We start from the raw sequence: 19,258 nt of genomic DNA, 5'->3' as shown, positions 1-19,258 counted from the left end.
GGGACACAGCTCTGGTTTGATCTCCAGATAGATCTTCTCCTTTAAGAGGAGAGGGAAGATCTTGGCAAGAAGCCAGAGTACAGGTATCTTGGATCTCTGGCCTGCAGTGTGAAAGAACTTCCACAAAAAAGGAAAGGAACCTGTATAGGCAGATTAAGGATTTGATTGGTTAAGGATTGATTGGTTCCATGGAAGAATCAGCAGACTTTTTCATTGTAGTTAGCTGGAGGAATAGGTTATTTGTTTGCTTGAAGTCTTTTTGAAGACCCATAAGTGCTCTATGTATGCTCTGCTGCCTCAGTCATGTCTGACTCTTTGCAACCCCATAGACTGTAGCTTGCCAGGCTCCTTTGTCCATGGAATTCTCCAGGCAAGAATACTGGAGTGGATTGCCATTTCCTTCTCCAGGGGATCTTCCCAACCCAGGGATAGAACCTCCTTCTCCTGTGTCTCCTGCATTGTTGGTGGATTCTTTACTGACTCAGCCACCTGGGAAACCCCTTAAGTGCCCAGTAAGCTAAGAAACACCAAAACTATTTATTTTAAATGGGACCCCTTTCTTAACAACAAAAAAAATTGCTCTCATGACCTTTAATTCCATCAAATTCACTTTTAAATTCACAGAAAAAGGGGTTTTGTTTGCTTAAATGAGACTTCTTTGTGAATAAGTCCCTGGTTAAGGGAAAAAGATAAAGGGATTAATAGTCAAACATGGTATAGATTAATTCAGTTATTTCTTTTCAGTATAAAGAAGGATGTGAGATTGGCTAGTATGCTTGAAAAGTGGAAGGCATTCCTGGAAAAGGACTGATATATGAAGGTTCTGAAAACAGAAAATGACTTGGAATATTTAAGGGCTTAAAAATGTCAGTGGAGCTGGAGTTGAATACTTGAGAAATAGATGTGGTTGGAGGGGTACATGGAAGTCCCACCACAAAGATATTCATCTACTCTGATTAGATCAGGCTTTATTTGAAGAATATATAGGATGTATATTGTGATACAGTGTTTCAAGTTATTGATAGTTGGGAATTTTTGTTATATCTACACTGGTTTATTACACACACGGTTCTTTTTTCAATCCAGTAAGATGGAATTCTCACTGCTACAAAGACTGACAAATGAAACTCAGAATTAAAGAAAGCATCTTTGGCCTTTGAATTTCAAAAAGAAAGTAAAATCCAAAAATGGGAGAATGCATGCTAATGCAAAGATATTTTGAGTGCCTTGGAATAGGACGAACTCCCTTAGGTAGGGTCTGGTATAGCAGGAAGAGGCATGTTGAAATTATTGGCAATAGCACATATTTTCATTATAAAATATATCTAGGGCTTCCCTGGTGGCTCAGACGGTAAAGAATCTACCTGCAATGCCAAGACCTGCATTTGATCCTTGGGTGGGCAAGACCCCCTGGAGAAGGGAATGGCTACCCACTCCAGTATTCTTGCCTGGAGAATTCCATGGATGGAAGAGCTTAGTGGGCTTCAGTCCACGGGGTCAAAAAGAGTTGTATGCAACTGAGGGACTAGCATTTTCACTTTCTCTCACTTTCTTAGACAAACCAGGGAGGAAACAGTTATATAAAATAGCAGCAGAAAATGAATGTTTACAGATAATACCTAAAGACTTTTACTCTCTAAAATATGTGACAGAGCTAATTCCATCATACATTTTTAAATGTTAAAATAACCTTTAAAAAATTTCTTAGAAAGAGCAAAGATTTCTCAGAACTTTCATGTATATTTTAAAGTGTCTATTACTAACAGAATGAAAATTGGCAAAGTATTTTAGTTCCACTAACTTTAAGATGTTTTCTGTCCATATGACTAAAATTTGAAACCACTCTGTTACTATATTATAGAAATAAGCTCCTGTTGTTTAAGTCCCATGTTACATACAGTGAAATATAGACCTTATGCGAAAACTTCAGTGAATGTGATGTGCATGTAACCTCATGTAACCTCCACCCATTCCAATCATGCTAGAATATTTACATCACCTCAGAAACTTTGCTTACAGTTCTCCTTACTATTATTCCCAATATAGCATTGGCAACCACTATCCTGATTTTTTTTAAAAAAATCTGTGGTAGATTAGTTCTGTCTGTTAACTTCATATAAATGGAATAACATCTTATGAACACATGACTTGGGCTTCTTTCACTTAAAACTTGTTGTTCAGTCACTAAGCAGTGTCTGACTCCTTGCAACCCATGTACTGCAGCATGCCTGGCTCCTCTGTCCTGCACTATCTCCTGAAGTTTGCTCAAATTCATGTCCATTGAATCAGTGATGCTATGTAACTATCTCATCCTCTGCCACCCTCTCCTCCTTTTGTCTTCAATCTTTCCTAGCACCAGGGTCTTTTCCAATGAGGTGAACAATGAATTAGGTCCACATACTTTCTCTTAATTTCCATGCATGTCATTGCATGTGTCAGTAGCTTATTCCATTTTGTTGCTTAGTAATAATATATAGTAAGAATGCACTGGGTTTATTCACTTTCCAGTGAATAAAAAGATAAGCTGATAAGCTGAGCCTCAGTTTTTGTTTTAATTTATCATAAAGCTTTTTATTACTATAATTATTTTTCTCTGGATGTATGTTTCTAGTTCTCTTGATTAAATAGCTAGAAGAATTGCTACATGATGAAGTATATATTGAACTTTAATAAATATTAAAAAGCCAGATTGTTTTCCCAGGTGGTTGCACAATTTTACATTCTAATCAGAGACTAATGAGAGTTCAGGATGCTCCACATTCTTGCCAGCACCAACATGTGGGGTTCATGTTTTGTCTCATTTTAACCATGTTAGTATGTTTGAAATATTAACAGTATATAACTGTAGTATCAATGTGCATTACCAGTCAATAATAATGAATTAGACTGACTTGGACACTTGGAACTTACCTTGCATTCCTAGACTAGATTCCACATGGTCATGAGATACTATCTCTTAACATATGTATGTGTTTAATTGCTAATATTTTACTAATGAATTTAATTTTGTGTCAATATATATTAGGGACTCGTCTATAATTTTCTTTTTTGAGGAGCTGCTGTCAGGTTTTGACTTGAAACTCTAGCTGAACTCATAATATGAGTTTTATTCTCTACAGAATAAAATACTAAGTGAAGTAAGTCAGATAGAGAAAGACTAATGCACGACATCACTTATACGTAGAATCTGAAACATACAAATGAATCTATATACAAAAGAGACACAGACTTCTTATATATACCACCCCCACATCTTCTTAATTAAATTTACTTTTAAATATAAAGTGCTATTTGGATTTTCTATTTTTTGCAATTAGTTTTGACGTTGTGGTTTCTAAAGAATCTACCTATTTAATCTATGTTATTAAATTTGTTGGTATAAAGATGTTCATAGCAGTCACTTTCATCCTTTTAAGGTCTATAAAATTTGTATACTTCTTCTTCTATTGTATTTTGAGCTTTCTCTTTTTTCTCTACAACAGTATTCTATAAGATTTCTTAGTTACATACTCTCTTCATAAAAAGAATTTTAATTCCAACTTTATTCCATGTTCATTCTATTTTAATTAATTTTAGCTTTTATATGCTTCTATTTACTTTTGGCTTAATTTTCTCACTTTCTAGTCTTGCGTTGGTTCAGTTCAGTTCAGTCACTCAGTTGTGTCTGACTCTTTCTGATCCCATGGACTGCAGCACGCCAGGCCTCCCTGTCCATCACCAACTCCCAGAGTTCACCCAAACCCATGTCCATCGAGTCGGTTATGCCATCCAACCATCTCATCCTCAGTCATCCCCTTCTCCTTCCATCTTCAATCTTCCCCAGCATCAGGGTCTTTTCCAATGAGTTGGTTCTTCACATCAGGTGGCCAAAGTATTGGAGTTTCAGCTTCAACATCAGTCCTTCCAATGAATACTAAGGACTGATTTCCTTTAGGATGGACTGATTGGATCTTCTTGTAGTCCAAGGGACTCTCAAGAGTCTTCTCCAACACCACAGTTCAAAAGCATCAATTCTTCAGCATTCAGCTTTCTTTATAGTTCAACTCTCACATCCATACATTACTACTGGAAAAACCATAGCTTTGACTAGAAGGACCTTTGTTGGCAAAGTAATGTCTCTGCTTTTTAATTGCTGCCTAGGTTGGTCATAACTTTTCTTCCAAGAACAAGCGTCTTTTAATTTCATGGCTGCAGTCACCATCTGCAGTGATTTTGGAGCCCAAAAAAATAAAGTCTGTCACTGTTTCCACTGTTTCCTCATCTATTTGCCATGAAGTGATGGGACCAGATGCCATGATCTTAGTTTTCTGAATGTTGAGTTTCAAGCCAACTTTTTCACTCTCCTATTGCACTGTCATCTGAATACCTGAGGTTGATATTTCTCCTGGCAATCTTGATTCCAGCTTGTGCTTCCTCCAGCCCAGCATTTCTCAGAATGTACTCTGCATACAAGTTAAATAAGCAGGGTGACAATATACAGCCTTGACAATATGCAGTACTCCTTTCCTGATTTGGAACCAGTCTGTAGTTCCATGTCCACTTTTAACTGTTGCTTCTTGACCTTCATACAGTTTTCTCAGGAAGCAGGTCAGATGGTCTGGTATTCCCATCTAAACATTTATTAATGAGTCTTTTGTTCCTAATATGATTATTTAAGCAATATATTTTCATATGTGCAACACTTTGGTAGCAATCCACAATTTTTTTATTCCCATTATCATTCCCTTGAAATTATTTTCTAAAATCTGTTGTGATATTTCTTTGACCCATTAGTTATATAAAATCAGTGATTAAGTTTCCAAACATCTGGATATTATAACAAAATTCCACATTGGTCAGATAATGTATAATATTATCTTTTGAAATATATATTTATATATTTTATGTTTCAGTATATGATCTAGTTTGATCATTTCCCACATGAACTTGAATTTGTATGCTGTTATTTTTCAAATCTTCTATATCCTTAATAAATTCTGTTTAGTTACTCTGTCATTTGCAAAATAAGGTTGTTGAAATACCCAGCTACATATATAGATTTGTCTAAGTCTCTTTTATTAATATCAGTTTTGCTTCATGTGTTTTGACACTCTATCATCAAGTGTGAAAATATTGTTATGTCTTACTGATTAATTGACCCTTTCATCATTATGAAATGTCTCCATTTCTCTCTGGTAATAGTCCTACTCTCAAAGTCTATTTTGTCAGAAAATTACCCAGCTGCAGTGTCTTCCTCGTGCTTAATGTTTACATACTATACTTGCTTTCAATGTCTTTGTTCTCAGAATTTAAGCTATATTTCTTGTAGGCAGCATACAGTTTTATATTACTTTTTTATTATCCTGTATTACCTCTATCCTTTAATTGGGGTCTTTAGTCTGTTTACATATAATGTAATTATTCATATGATTGTGTTTAATTCTACAATCTTTCTATTTATAATCTAGTTTTTCATCTGTGTTTTTCCACCACTCTTTCTTTATTCCTGTTTATTTTGGATTTTGGAATATTTTCTGTATTCCATCTTCCATCCTCATTTGCCATTATAGTTATATAGATTTGTACACTTTTAGTGTTCTTGAATATTAACTTATTTGAAACTTCCACTCCAGTACTCTTGCCTGGAAAATCCCATGGACGGGGGAGCCTGGTAGGCTGCAGTCCCTGGGGTCCCAAAGAGTCGGACACGACTGAGCAACTTCACTTTCACTTTTCACTTTCATGCATTGGAAAAGGAAATGGCAACCCACTCCAGTGTTGTTGCCTGGAGAATCCCAGGGACAGAGGAGCCTGGTGGGCTTCCATCTATGGGGTCACACAGAGTCGGACACGACTGATGCGACATTGTAGCAGCAGCAGCAGGAATAACACTATACAGAATATTTTAAAATGTGAGAAACTTAAAAGAGTAAAATCTCATTTTAACTCATATTGTTCTTTTGCTATTGATGATAAATGTTATGCACATTCATATGCAATAAGATCTATTATAAAATATTTTTAAATCCATGTGATTTTAGTTTGCAATTTATTTCCTTTCAGCCTAAAATTTTATTTTAAAATCCAGTGGTATATGTTTATTAAAGATAAATGCTTTCAACTTTTATCTAAAATGTGTCTTTATTTGATTTGATTTTTATAAGATATTCATGATTGTTATAGAACTTGAAGTTTTTATCATGCAAAATTCCTTTGGCTTCTTGTGCTTGAGAAAGATCAGCCATCGTTAGAATTCATAGACAGGAGATCTTGCAGTACTTGACTTTCTCTAACATATTCCTCTGATCATAATACTCTTGAGATTCATCAGTTTTGTCTCAAATGGCAATGTTTCATTCATTATGGTTGACTAATAATCCACTGGGTGTATATGTGTGTGTGTTTCTTTTTTCATTTATCTGTCATTTTACACTTGAGTAGTTCCCATATCTTGATTACTGTAAGCATAGGGCTCATATATCTTTTTGACTTAATGTTTTTGTTTTCTTCATATAAATACCCAGAAGTGGAATTGCTGAATCATATGGTAGTTCTATTTTTAATTTTTTGAGGAACCTCCATATTGTTTTCCAGGCTTCCCTGGTGGCTCAGACAGAAAAGAATCCACCTGCAATGCAGGAGACTTCGGTTGGGAAGATCCCCTGGAGAACAAAATGGCTACCCAACCCAGTATTCTTGCCTGGAGAATTCCATGGACCTCCATATTGTTTTCCACAGTGGCTGCTCCAGTTTACATTTCCACAGTGTAGGATGGTCCCCTTTTCCTTATATCCTCATTAACACTTGTTTCTAGTCTTTTGGATAACAGCCAATCTAATAGGTGTGAGGTGACCTACATTCCCCTGAAGATTGATGATGTACAGCATCTTTTCATTTTCTTTCTGGCCATCTGTGTCCTTTATTGGAGAAATGTTTATTCAGATATTCAGATATTTATTCAGATAAATATCTTTATTCAGATATTTTGGTTGGATTTTTTTTTTTTTTTGGCTATTGAGTTGTATGAGTTCTTTATATATGTTGGATATTAGTCTCTTATCAGATATGATTCACAAATACTTTCTGTCATTCAGTAGGTTGTTTTTTTATTGATGGTTTCCTTTGCTGTGTAGAAGCTCTTTAGTTTGATGTAGTCCCACATATTTGCCTTTGCTTTTATTGCTATTGTTTGGGTGTCAAATTTAACAACAAAAACAACAAAAAATCACTATGTAAAGGAGCTTACTGTCCATGTTTTCTTCTAGGAGTTTTGTGGTTTCAGGTCTTATGTTCAAGTCTTTAATACATTTGGTTTTAATTTATTCTGTTTGGGGTAAGATAGTGATCCATTTTCATTCTTTTCTATGTAACTAACCAATATTCTCAATACCATTTACTGAAGGATGTTTTTCATCTAATTTAATATTCTTGGCTGCTTTGTCATAAATTGACCTAATATGCATGTGTTTGGTTCTCTGTTACATTGATCTATGTGTGTGTTTTTGTCAAATACATACAGAGGGTATGATGACTCTACCTTTCTTAAGATTACTTTGGCTATTTATTTTGTGTTTCCATACAAACTTTAGGGATGCTTGTTCTGTTTATCTGGATAATGACATTTGAATTTTTTTACAGATTGCTTTAAATATATAGATTGTTTTGTATAATATGACATTGTACCAATATTAGTCCAGTTCACGAGCATGGATTATCTTTCCATATATTTGTGTCTTTAGTTTCTTTCACCAATGTCTTACAGTTTTCAATGTACAGGTTTTTTAATTCTTTTGCTAAATTTATTCCTAGGTATATTTTTTTTCTTTTTGTCATGATTTGAAATGGGATTGTTTTCTTAATTTCTGTGTCTTGTAGTTCATAATTAGTGTATAGAAATGCAAATGAATCTATTAGTTCTAACTTTATTATAAAGACATCTTTAAGGATTTTACTGGAAGGCAATGGCACCCCACTCCAGTACTCTTGCCTGGAAAATCCCATGGATGGAGGAGCCTGGTAGGCTGCAGACCATGGGGTCGTGAAGAGTCGGACATGACTGAGCGACTTCACTTTCTTTTTCCTTTCCTTATTGTTTTAGGAGATGTAGTGACTGACAGAAACAAGAGTTTCTGGGGACAGAGTTCCCCATTATGCTCTCATCTGTCTCTCAGAAGAACTGCCAGACAGCATCCCAGTGGTTTTTCACACATTACTGTCTATATTTCCTTTAAGTAAACCGTTCAACTTAAGCAAGTTTATTTTTTGATTCCACAGTAAAGTTTTCTACTTCTTTTCACTTGGGTGCTATTTACTAGCATCCATTTTAAACTTCAAGGCTCTGCTCATAATTCTTCCATGGAGTCTTCCTATAATGCATTTTCCTCATCTTGCTGTATAATTTAACTCATCTTCAATTTTAAATAATTATTCCAAAGAGCATGCAGTCAATATATATGAGTTCCATTTTTCTCTTTATAGTTCATAGTAATGCCCATTTATTTCTTAATATGTGACATCTACTGTTTCAGTAGTTTCATGGATATACCACACTAAAACTTTAACAAGTTGTATGTTTGCATCTGTTTAAATTTTAATCCAACTTGTTTATAAACATGTTGAAGGCAGTGACTTTTTCCTCCTTTTTTCATGCATTGTACTTTTTGTATAGTAATGCCAACATTTGGGGTTGTAGTAAGTACTTATTTATAAAGATGGATGTCATCACTGACTCAATGGACATGAGTTTGGTCAAGCTCTGGGAGATGGTGAAGGACAGGAACCCTGGCATGCTGCACTTCATGGGGTCACAAAGTGTTGGACATAACTGAATGACTGAAAAACAAAAAGTATATTTAGATAAATTGACAATAATATATTGCTTTTTGTTTGGTTATATATTCTTAGAGGAGTTTCACATTATATTAATCAATAATTTTGTTTAAAATATTTAGTATTATATATGCTTTATTACATTTTTCTAATCTAATTTGTGGAGCAATGAAAGTAAGCAGCATATTATATAGTAATATCATAAAATAAAATATTTAAAAGCCTAAACAGAAACAAAATCATGTTTTTGCAGATAATGTTAGTATTTCCTGAGTTACACTTGAGAGATACCTTAATAGTGACTTTATGAAACATGCATTAAAATATTGCTATTTCATAGCAACTGGTTTCTATTCAGTCCCAAAATTATGTAAGTTTGCCAAATCATAATTTCTACTGGGGACTTAACTTGAATTTCCCATTATATTTAAAGCCGCTCAGTCATGACTGACTCTTTGCGACCCCATGGACTATATAGTCCATGGACTTCTCCAGGCCAGAATACTGGAGTGGGTAGCCTTTCCCTTCTCTAGGGGATCTTCCCAACCCAGGAATTGAATTGGGGTCTCCTGCCTTACAGGGGGATTCTTTACCAACTGAGCTATCAGAGAAGCCAAAAATTTGACACTTGTTTGTTTCCTCCTGCTGCTTAAGAGAGAGATTAAAAAATGTCTGACACTGGCAGCCTATTTCCTCCATCTGGAGATTCCTAGCCTTCCTGACCGTTACCGTCTTGTTCCCTCCTTTTCTTTTAGGAGAATTATGTTGCCTAGGGAAAGGGGCATCATTTTCATTCCTCAACTACTTCCAAGCTGATAAGAGACATCATCCCTAAATTGGTGAGGCAAAATATTCTCCTAACCCTCTTATTGATGGCTTCTGATCTGGTGGCCCCAAGTAGTAGTTGGAGGGAGCTGCCCAGTGGCAGGAGTTGGAGCAACCATTTGTAACTTAAAAGCCTTCATGCAGCTAGAAACAAATTCAGTCACACAGTTACAGATGCAGGGGGGAAACAGCAAAAACAGAACAATCAGCAAAGTTAAAAGTCACATTATGTCCACAGTTAAGGTACAAAGTGTTGCACCAGTCCATTTTAGGGATACTTAATTTGACAATAATACTTAATCTAATAATAATACTAATTATTGTTATTAATTCCTAAAAAATGATTTAAATGAACAAACTTACCTCTCTCTTATTAAAAAAAAAAAAAAAACACTACCTATCTTGACTGTCCTACTTGGATACATTTCTTACATTTCAAATCCTTGGCAGCTCTTCTAAAAAATTAATTCCTAGAGATTACTCATCCTGCCAAAAAATATTTTCTCATCTTTGAAGAATAGAATTATAATAAATAATGTGATTCTAAATATTTGATTAAAAAAAGAAGTGTATGGCATGGATCCAAATTAGTGTTTTATAAAAGTCAACTCACTTAGGAAGGAGGAGTGACATCCTGCCAAATATGGATAAAATCCTGTGTTGCAAGACAGTTTCCACCTGGGTGAAAGTCCTACTTTTTCACCTAAGCCTAATCTTTTAAAATACTCTACCTTTCTGAAACTTAATCTGGTAAAATAATAGCCCTGACACTTTTAGTAAAAAAAGAAAAGTATTGAAACAATGAGAGATAATGACTCAGATGTAAGGTGTATTAGGGAAAGGTGAAAACATGAGAACTTTAAGGGTTTTGTACTAGACAGATGCATGTTTGTAATTGGATAATAAAAAAAAAGAAAAAAAAAACAGCAGGCCAGCATATAGAAAAAATTATAAATAACATTTTATTTCATTTTTTTAAAGTTTGTTTCTTTACCCAGAATATTCTGCTATTTAAGTCAAGGCAAATACATATTCATGTATCTAATAGTTATCTGACAGCCTTTTCTCTAAATATCTACACTAATTATATTTATTAAAAAATTTTTCAATTAATGTTTTCATAAGTCATATTTATCGGGAATGTCTTTGTAAGTGATTTATACCGTGTGTTAGATCCTGTAAGTCTTCAGGTAGAAAAACAAAGTACAAATAAACAAATGATCTTTATTGTTTAAAATTAGTAAAACCACAAATTGCTTTATTTTGGATTAAAGTTTCTTTCTCACAAAATCACCTGTCCCATTATTATATCTGTGAGCCCCATGTGGAATCAGAACTAAAGACAGATCTAGAGTGGAGAGAGTAGTTTAATTATTTTACAAGTATCTTTTCCCTGGCCTATCTATCAGGTGGCTTCCTTGCTATCATTCTAAAGTGGGAAATCAATAATGTACATTTTCCTCTGGTGATATTGCAGCAAAATGGTGAAACTTGTTTTAATAACTGATTTATTTAAATATTGAGAAAATAAAAAAGATTAATAAGATAAAGTATTAAAAGAATCAGATTTAGATGAAAATGAAGACATTATATACATAAGGTACCAAATTATAATTAAAACTGGTCCTCCAAAATATAAAAGTGAATTAATAATGTATCCATCAAGACCTATAAACTATACATTTTGGCACAGTATTTTTACTTGAAATTAGGTATTCTAACAAAATATTACAATTCAATTATTTTCATAAAAGCATTTAAAAAATACTTTTCAAAATGAGCAGAAACTGTAAGTGCCCAACATCAGTAGAATGATTGTAGTAAATGTTTTATTTAGGCAGTGAAACAGACAGCCTTCAAAGTTTGTTTGAAATACATTTTTAATGACATGGTAAAAGTCTTGCTGGACAATTATGAGTACTAAAGAGAAGAGTTAACATGTCTAAGGGTGTCCCAGGTGGCTCAGTGGTAAAGAATCTGCCTGCAATAGAAGAGACCCAGGTTCGATCCCTGGGTCAGGAAGATCCCTGGAGAAGGGAATGGTTATCCACTCCAGTATTCTTGCCTGGAGATTTTCATGGACAGAGGAGCCCGGTGGGCCTTCAGGTCATGTGGTCGCAAAGAGTCTGGCAAGACTGAGCAATTAGCACTTTCACTTTAGTATGTCCAAGCTGTGGTAAATACACATATATCTGAATAGCAAATATATGGAAACTAAAAGAAAACTTTTTAATCTATGATCACACTAGATGTAGGTGATAATTCTATTGCTTACTTTTTTGTACTTTCCAAATTGTGTAAATTATGTTTCTCTTACAGTTGTTTTATTTTTAGGCTTTGTATTTCTACTTAAAACCAAATAAATTAGGATAAACTTAATGAAATGATAAACTGCTTGGTGTGATTTGTGAATGTTTATATGCAAGGTTATATGTACCTGCATTTAGCCAGTTGAAACTTTTACTAAAAATGTATGTATGTTTAAAAAGTTGGCTTAGTTAACTTATTTGGCCTTGGTGCCAATTTTCTAATGAAAATTCATAAAGTTATATAATACTAAGCATGTGTCAATTCAGGGCTCATTCATAATGTGCTATCTTAGTTTCTCAATGAAGTAAAGAAGTGCTATATATGAATAAAAATAGTATCAAAGAAATTTTCCAATTAGCCAAAGTTGTATTCAGTTTATTATATTTAAACCAACTTGCCTTAAAATTATAAATATTCCTTTGAAATATTTTTATAAATCTTAAAAGTTAATGGAAAGTTCTTTAGTTGACTCTTGGGGAGTTAAATGAAAAATTATTAGAAAAGTAAAAAATTTCCCAAGACAACATTATTGGAAAATGTAGTTTTTTAATTGAAACAATATAGGTATAGAAAAGTCCATACATGAAAATGTACAACTAAAACATTATCACAAAGTGAATCCACCCATATATCTACTATCTGAGTCAAGAAAAATAGTTTTACTAACATACCAGAAATGCTTATGACCCACACAACTATACTTCCTCCTCCCTAGAGATAATCCTGACTGCTGGCAATATAGATTAACTTTCAGTTGAGTTCAGTTCAGTTGCTCAGTCAGGTCCGACTCTTTGTGACTCCATGAATTGCAGCACGCCAGGCCTCCCTGTCCATCATCAACTCATGGAGTTCACTCAAACTCATGTCTATTGAGTCGGTGATGCCATCCAGCCATCTCATCCTCTGTCGTCCCCTTCTCCTGCCCCTAATCCCTCCCAGCATCAGAGTCTTTTCCAATGAGTCAACTCTTCGCTTGAGGTAGCCAAAGTACTGGAGTTTCAGCTTTAGCATCAGTCCTTCCAAAGAATACCCAGGACTGATCCCCTTTAGAATGGATTGGTTGGATCTCCTTGCAGTCCAAGGGACTCTCAAGAGTCTTCTCCAACACCACAGTTCAAAAGCATCAATTCTTTGGTGCTCAGCTTTCTTCACAGTCCAACTCTCACATCCATACATGATCACTGGAAAAACCATAGCCTTGACTAGATGGACCTTTGTTGACAAAGTAATGTCTCTGCTTTTTAATATGCTATCTAGGTTGGTCATAACTTTCCTTCCAAGGAGTAAGCGTCTTTTAATTTCATGGCTGCATCATCTACAGTGATTTTGGAGCCCCCCAAAATGAAGTCTGACACTGTTTCCACTGTTTCCCCATCTATTTACCATGAAGTGATGGGACCAGATGCCATGATCTTAGTTTTCTGAATGTTGAGCTTTAAGCCAACTTTTTCACTCTCTGCTTTCACTTTCATCAAGAGGCTTTTTAGTTCCTCTTCACTTTCTGCCATAAGGGTGGTATCATCTGCATATATGAGGTTATTGATGTTTCTCCCGGGAATCTTGATTCCAGCTTGTGCTGCTTCCAGCCCAGTGTTTCTCATGATATACTCTGCATATAAATTAAATAAGCAGGGTGACAATATACAGCCTTGATGAGTTTAGCAGATTTTAAATCTGTATATGTTATTATAGTGTATATATTCTTTTGTATCTAGTGTTTTCCCTCAATATTGCCTATAAGAGTTATACATGGTATTAAAAATATTACTTTAGTTTTTAGAGCATTCTGTGTTGTGCATATACTGAAATTTGTTTTTCAATTTGCAGTTATTCCAGTGTTGATAGATTTTTAGCTTGTTTCATGTGTTACACAGAAAATGGTTCTTCAAAAATATATATATCTTTTTTTTTGTAAATGTACAGTGCATAATATACATGACATTTCTAGGTCATGAAGTATGCATTTATTCCAATTTGGTAGAAAATACCAAGCAGCTTTCCAAAGTAATAGTATCAGTTCATACTCAACAGAACAGTTAGAAAGTACCAGGTTATCCATATTAGGTTTTTCACATCCTTAGGAGCTTTTGGTATTAAGACTTTTGAGTTGTAGCCATGTATGTTGATTGCAGTCATATCTGTCTTTGGTGTTAGTTTGTATTACTTTGAGACTAAGGAGGTTGAACTACTTTTGTCATTTTTGAAGTATCTGGTTGAGGCTGTAGCCCTTTTAAATTTGACTATATTAATTATTTGTAGGACTCCTTGTGTACCCTGGATACCATTTCAATTTTAGAATTGTGCTTATTTTCAACTTCTTGATTTTTCACTTTTTTGTTTCTTTGACAAATAGGCATTCCTTAATTCCAATTTAATTGCCTTAGTGTCTCTTTGATGCCTTTATGCAGAATTTAATATTTTGTGTACTTTTCTAGTTGTCCTTACTGGAAGAGTTGGTTTCATGACATATTCTGATCGTTACTATTTACCTGGTAATGGAAAATGTTGTTCTCTTTGAACAGAAATGAGACAAAGTGGGCAAATAAAAGGAAAGTCAAATGTGTGTCAAACTGTATTTTAACTTTGTTGTTTAAAGTACTGTAGTGCTATTTATAGACTTACCAGGTGGCACAGTGGTAAAGAATCCACATGCCAATGCAGGAGAGTGTAAGAGACTTGGGTTAAATACCTGGGTTGGGAAGATCCCCTGGAGGAGGAAGTGGCAACCCACTTCAATATTCTTGCCTGAAAAATTCTATGGATACAGGAACCTTGCAGGTTACAGTCCATGGGGTCACAGTCAGATGACTGAGTGACTGAACACACATAGCACTATTTATAAATACCAGAATATTTTTTAAATTAAATTCCTATATGTTAACACTAGTATAAAACCCACTATATTTAATATTAAAAAAGTATTATGATTACATAAGCTGATTAAATCCATCCTCTTTGCTTCATGCCAATCCTTGTCCTCAGTGATATTAAATTTTAATGAGCTGCATCTCCTTCAGTGACTGTCTTCAGTCTCACTCCATTTCTTCACATACCTTTAGATCCAGGGTACTAGTAGTGGGACTCTGATTAATTTCCTCAGTAATAATAAACTCATAGCTAACATTTCAAATAAATCTCAGTATTGATTAAAACATTTTAAAGGCTCACAATTACAGAGCACAAGACAAAAGCCAGCAGGAAGTTATTGAAGCTTTGCTCTGTGTTTGCTGATTATTAGGAGAGGTTAATAGAGGGGAAGCAGAAAGCTGGAAAAAGAAAGTCTGACTGCAATCCCAGGATAAAACCTAAAATCATTTCAAGAGTCAAACTTCTGTGTATCTTAAAGGCAAAATAATGCCACTATGGGTTTCTGAAAAATAAATCTTACTAAGAATTTGACAAACTTAAAGGGATATTAAAGTAAATTGAGGTCAGAGCTTTAGGGGCCATTCTGAAGTTACCCAAGGGTATTCATGTGTGTGTACACATGCACACACACAAGCCATCAAAGTTGTTTTTTAAATTGTTATAATATTATATTTAAATGAAAACTGACAATAGGCATTGATGATACCAAATAGTGCTAAGCAATCATAATTATAATATATTGCATTTATAAAGTGTGATACTATTCAGTGCCTTTTCATATAATTTGAGCTCACCTTGTACAAGCCCTTTACAAGCCTCTTTGGTCAGCTTTATAAAAGATATACAGACTTGGATATGCAAGAACTCACTTCTTTCAAAACACACATCACTTACATTGTAGCTACACCCTTCAACTCATATCTTATAAGTATCCTATATTGAATAATTCAAAACATAAACTAGTTCCTTCTAGGATATTAGTACTCTTGCCTGGAAAATCCCATGGACGGAGGAGCCTGGTAGGCTGCAGTCCATAGGGTCGCTAGAGTCGGACATGACTGAGTAACTTCACTTTCACTTTTCACTTTCATACATTGAAGAAGGAAATGGCAACCCACTCCGGTGTTCTTGCCTGGAGAATCCCAGGGACGGGGGAGCCTGTTGGGCTGCTGTCTATGGGGTCGCACAGAGTCGGACATGACTGAAGCGACTTAGGAGCAGCAGCAGCAGGATATTAGAAAAAGTATACGAAACAAATTGATCAGTTCAGTTCAGTTCAGTTGCTCAGTTGTGTCCGACTCTTTGCGACCCCATGAATCGCAGCACTCCAGGCCTCCCTGTCCATCAGCAACTCCCGAAGTTCACTCAGACTCATGTCCATCGAGTCAGTGATGGCATCCAGCCATCTCATCCTCTGTCGTCCCCTTCTCCTCCTGCCCCCAATCCCTTACAGCATCAGAGTCTTTTCCAATGAGTCAACTCTTCGCATGAGGTGGCCAAAGTGCTCGAGTTTCAGCTTGAGAAGTGAAAAAAAAAAAAAAAAAAAAATGAGGTGGAATCTATCTCCAGTTTCTTGGAAGATGGAGAAACTGTTTCAATTTAGGAAACAGTAAAACTTTAACTAGCTCCTCCAGTATTTGTCAAATAGTTTCAAATATTAAAATCTTTCTGGAATTTTTCTTTAGCAAAATGCTTATCGAACATATAATATTCACTTAGAGAATGAGTCAACAAATTTGATTTAAAAATCTCTTAAAACAGAGACAACAAACTAGCAAGCAATCATGTCAGCCCTCCATATTTGTGGGCTTCCCATCAACAGATTCAACTGGTTGTATCAAAAATATTTGAAAACTTACAGAATGTTCCAAAAAGTAAAAATTGAATTTGATGTGCACTGGCAACTATTTAATAGTATTTACATTGTATTTATAACTATTTACATAGCATTTACTCTATACTAAATATTATGAGTAATCTAGAGATGATTTAAAATATATGGAAGCATGTGCCTTGAATTGTGAATTTTTACAAATTTTGTAAAATGGGAATTTGGAATGATAAGATTTTGATTCAGGAATATGATGGGAAAATGGAAATTTAATGGGAATGTTGAAAAGTACTAACAACTGTAGATTTTAGGAAAGAAATGAGATAGTGGAAAGTGTTATGGGTTGATTTGGATCCCCCACAAATTCATGTTGAAGACCTAACCCCCTTTACCTCAGGATGCGGCTGGGTTTTTTTTTAAAAAAAAGCTTTTGCAGATATAATTAAGTTGAGATCATTCTGGAGTAGGGTACTCCTTGATTCAATGGCCCTGTATCCTTATAAATTGGAAAGTTTTGGCTTAAAGCCTCAGATCTTTATGATTTCTTTTTTATTCCCCACTGACTAAAGTAGAATGTATTACTAGGGAGGAGTATATGATGTAATAGAAATGAAATGTCTTTATTAGAACCAAAATTTCCTAGGACTTCCCAAAATTAGAGGAATGATTGACTCTTGAAAGATGTAAGGAAAAAAGCAATAGCTATTTACAAATGGATGAAGTTGTAAAACATCACATTTTAGACCAACGTAGGAAAAACTTAATCATGAAATTAGCTTCATTCAAAAAATAATTTGAAACTAGAAGCAGATGAGTAAATTATAACCAAGTATTACATATGCTTTAAAAAGAAGTCATCATGTAGGAGTCTAGTAACATGAGTTTTAAGATGCTTTCCAATTTTCTTAATTTCATTATTTATGAAAATTCATGGTTAGTTGTAAAATATGAAAAGTAGAAAAAAGAATGAGGTGAAACCTATCTCCAGTTTCTTGGAAGATGAATTCAATTCAGGAAACAGTAACATTTTAATTAGCTTCTTCAGTATTCATCAAATATTATCAAAGATTAAAAATCTTTCTGGAAATTTTCTTAACATAATGTTTATCAAACATACAATGTTCACTTAAAGAATGAGCCAACAAATTTCATTAGAGACTAATTTAGCTTTTATATGCCCTGAAAAGAAATGTAGAGACATAGCAAAGAACCAAATAAAAGAAATTAGCAAAGGGTTTGTAACATTTGGATCAGTTTTGTTAAATTCCAGCAAGAAAGGAAAATAAAAGGAAGGAACAAGAGGAATGGTATTCCTTATGAGAATATTTTGCTTTTGTTGGCCTGAAAAATTTGAATTATAAAATTCACAATGAAAGAATTATATAAATAGCCATTTGAAATGAACTCTATCACTTAGATGTGGTGAAAAAGCAATATATTTGACAAAATTGTTCTCCTCCTCACAAAAAAATACTGAGGATTATTTTTTCATTTTGTTTTCACTTGAAAATATTTATTTCTTTTCATTGTAACCACATAATAGTCTGATATGGTAGTATTTGGAGCACTTTCTAATGAAGATTGGAATTTCCCAGATCAGCCTTATCAAATTTCCTGTCTTTTCATACTTCTGCTTTCTATGGGTTGTTGTTGCCTTTATTTTTATTGGCAATAAACTTGCTATTTCAAAGATATAAAGCACCAATTGCTACATTTATTTGAAGGAAAATGAATTCTCCATAGCCTTAAAATTTAAAGATCAACTAGTAAATAAATTTAAAAAATGAAATCAATGGGAAATTAATCCCTTTTGGAGAAAATATTGATCCATTTTCTTGTCCTACAAATAAAATTTTTAGAGAAAGAATCAGTTTAATTAAATATTTACTATAAAAATACTTTCTCTACAGGAAATAATTACTTAGATTGTGAAAAAGTAGTATCCTTAATTCTTAGTTTACTGCAACATGATCCCTTTGTCCACTATAATTTTGCTATATAAGCATATCATCATTGTCACTTGCTGTAGAAATGACTCCATTGTTGAAGTACAGACACACTCATCTTGGGTAGATTGCCCCAGATTCTTTACTCTATAGAGAAATATCTATTAAATTGTTTATATATAGGCATGCAACATATTTTATCAAATGGGTTTACAAGTTAAGGTCCATTAAAAAAAATAACATTTGTATCCATTCTTATTCTTTACATAGCTCCTCAAATGCGAATGGACTGAGAGTTTTGAGAGATCCTCAAGACTCAGAGGGCATTCTCATGACCAAGTTGCATAGCCAGACACTCTGGGCCTGCTACAGATCGCCTTTTGCAAGCATGCATGGCAGCAATGTTTAGAAATGAATGAGCTAAGTCAATTTTTCTCTTGCTTATGGAAAATACACACATTACTTAGCATAAAAGTTCAATTGTTCTATAACTTTAGGGAGAAAAGTTTTCCCTGTAAATGAAGGTGAAATAAGCACTGGAAATTAGTCATTTTAATGGTGCATACCACAAAACATAATTCTATGAAGAATTCCTAGATTAGAAATGTATGACAAAAGTCCCAAGAAATTTCTGAAAGTGAAAGCAAATACCTTACGCTCTGTAAGGTAT

This window comes from Bubalus kerabau, chromosome 9 (assembly GCF_029407905.1).
Source record: "Bubalus kerabau isolate K-KA32 ecotype Philippines breed swamp buffalo chromosome 9, PCC_UOA_SB_1v2, whole genome shotgun sequence".
Lineage (NCBI taxonomy): Eukaryota > Metazoa > Chordata > Mammalia > Artiodactyla > Bovidae > Bubalus > Bubalus kerabau.
This window is presented reverse-complemented; position numbering follows the sequence as displayed.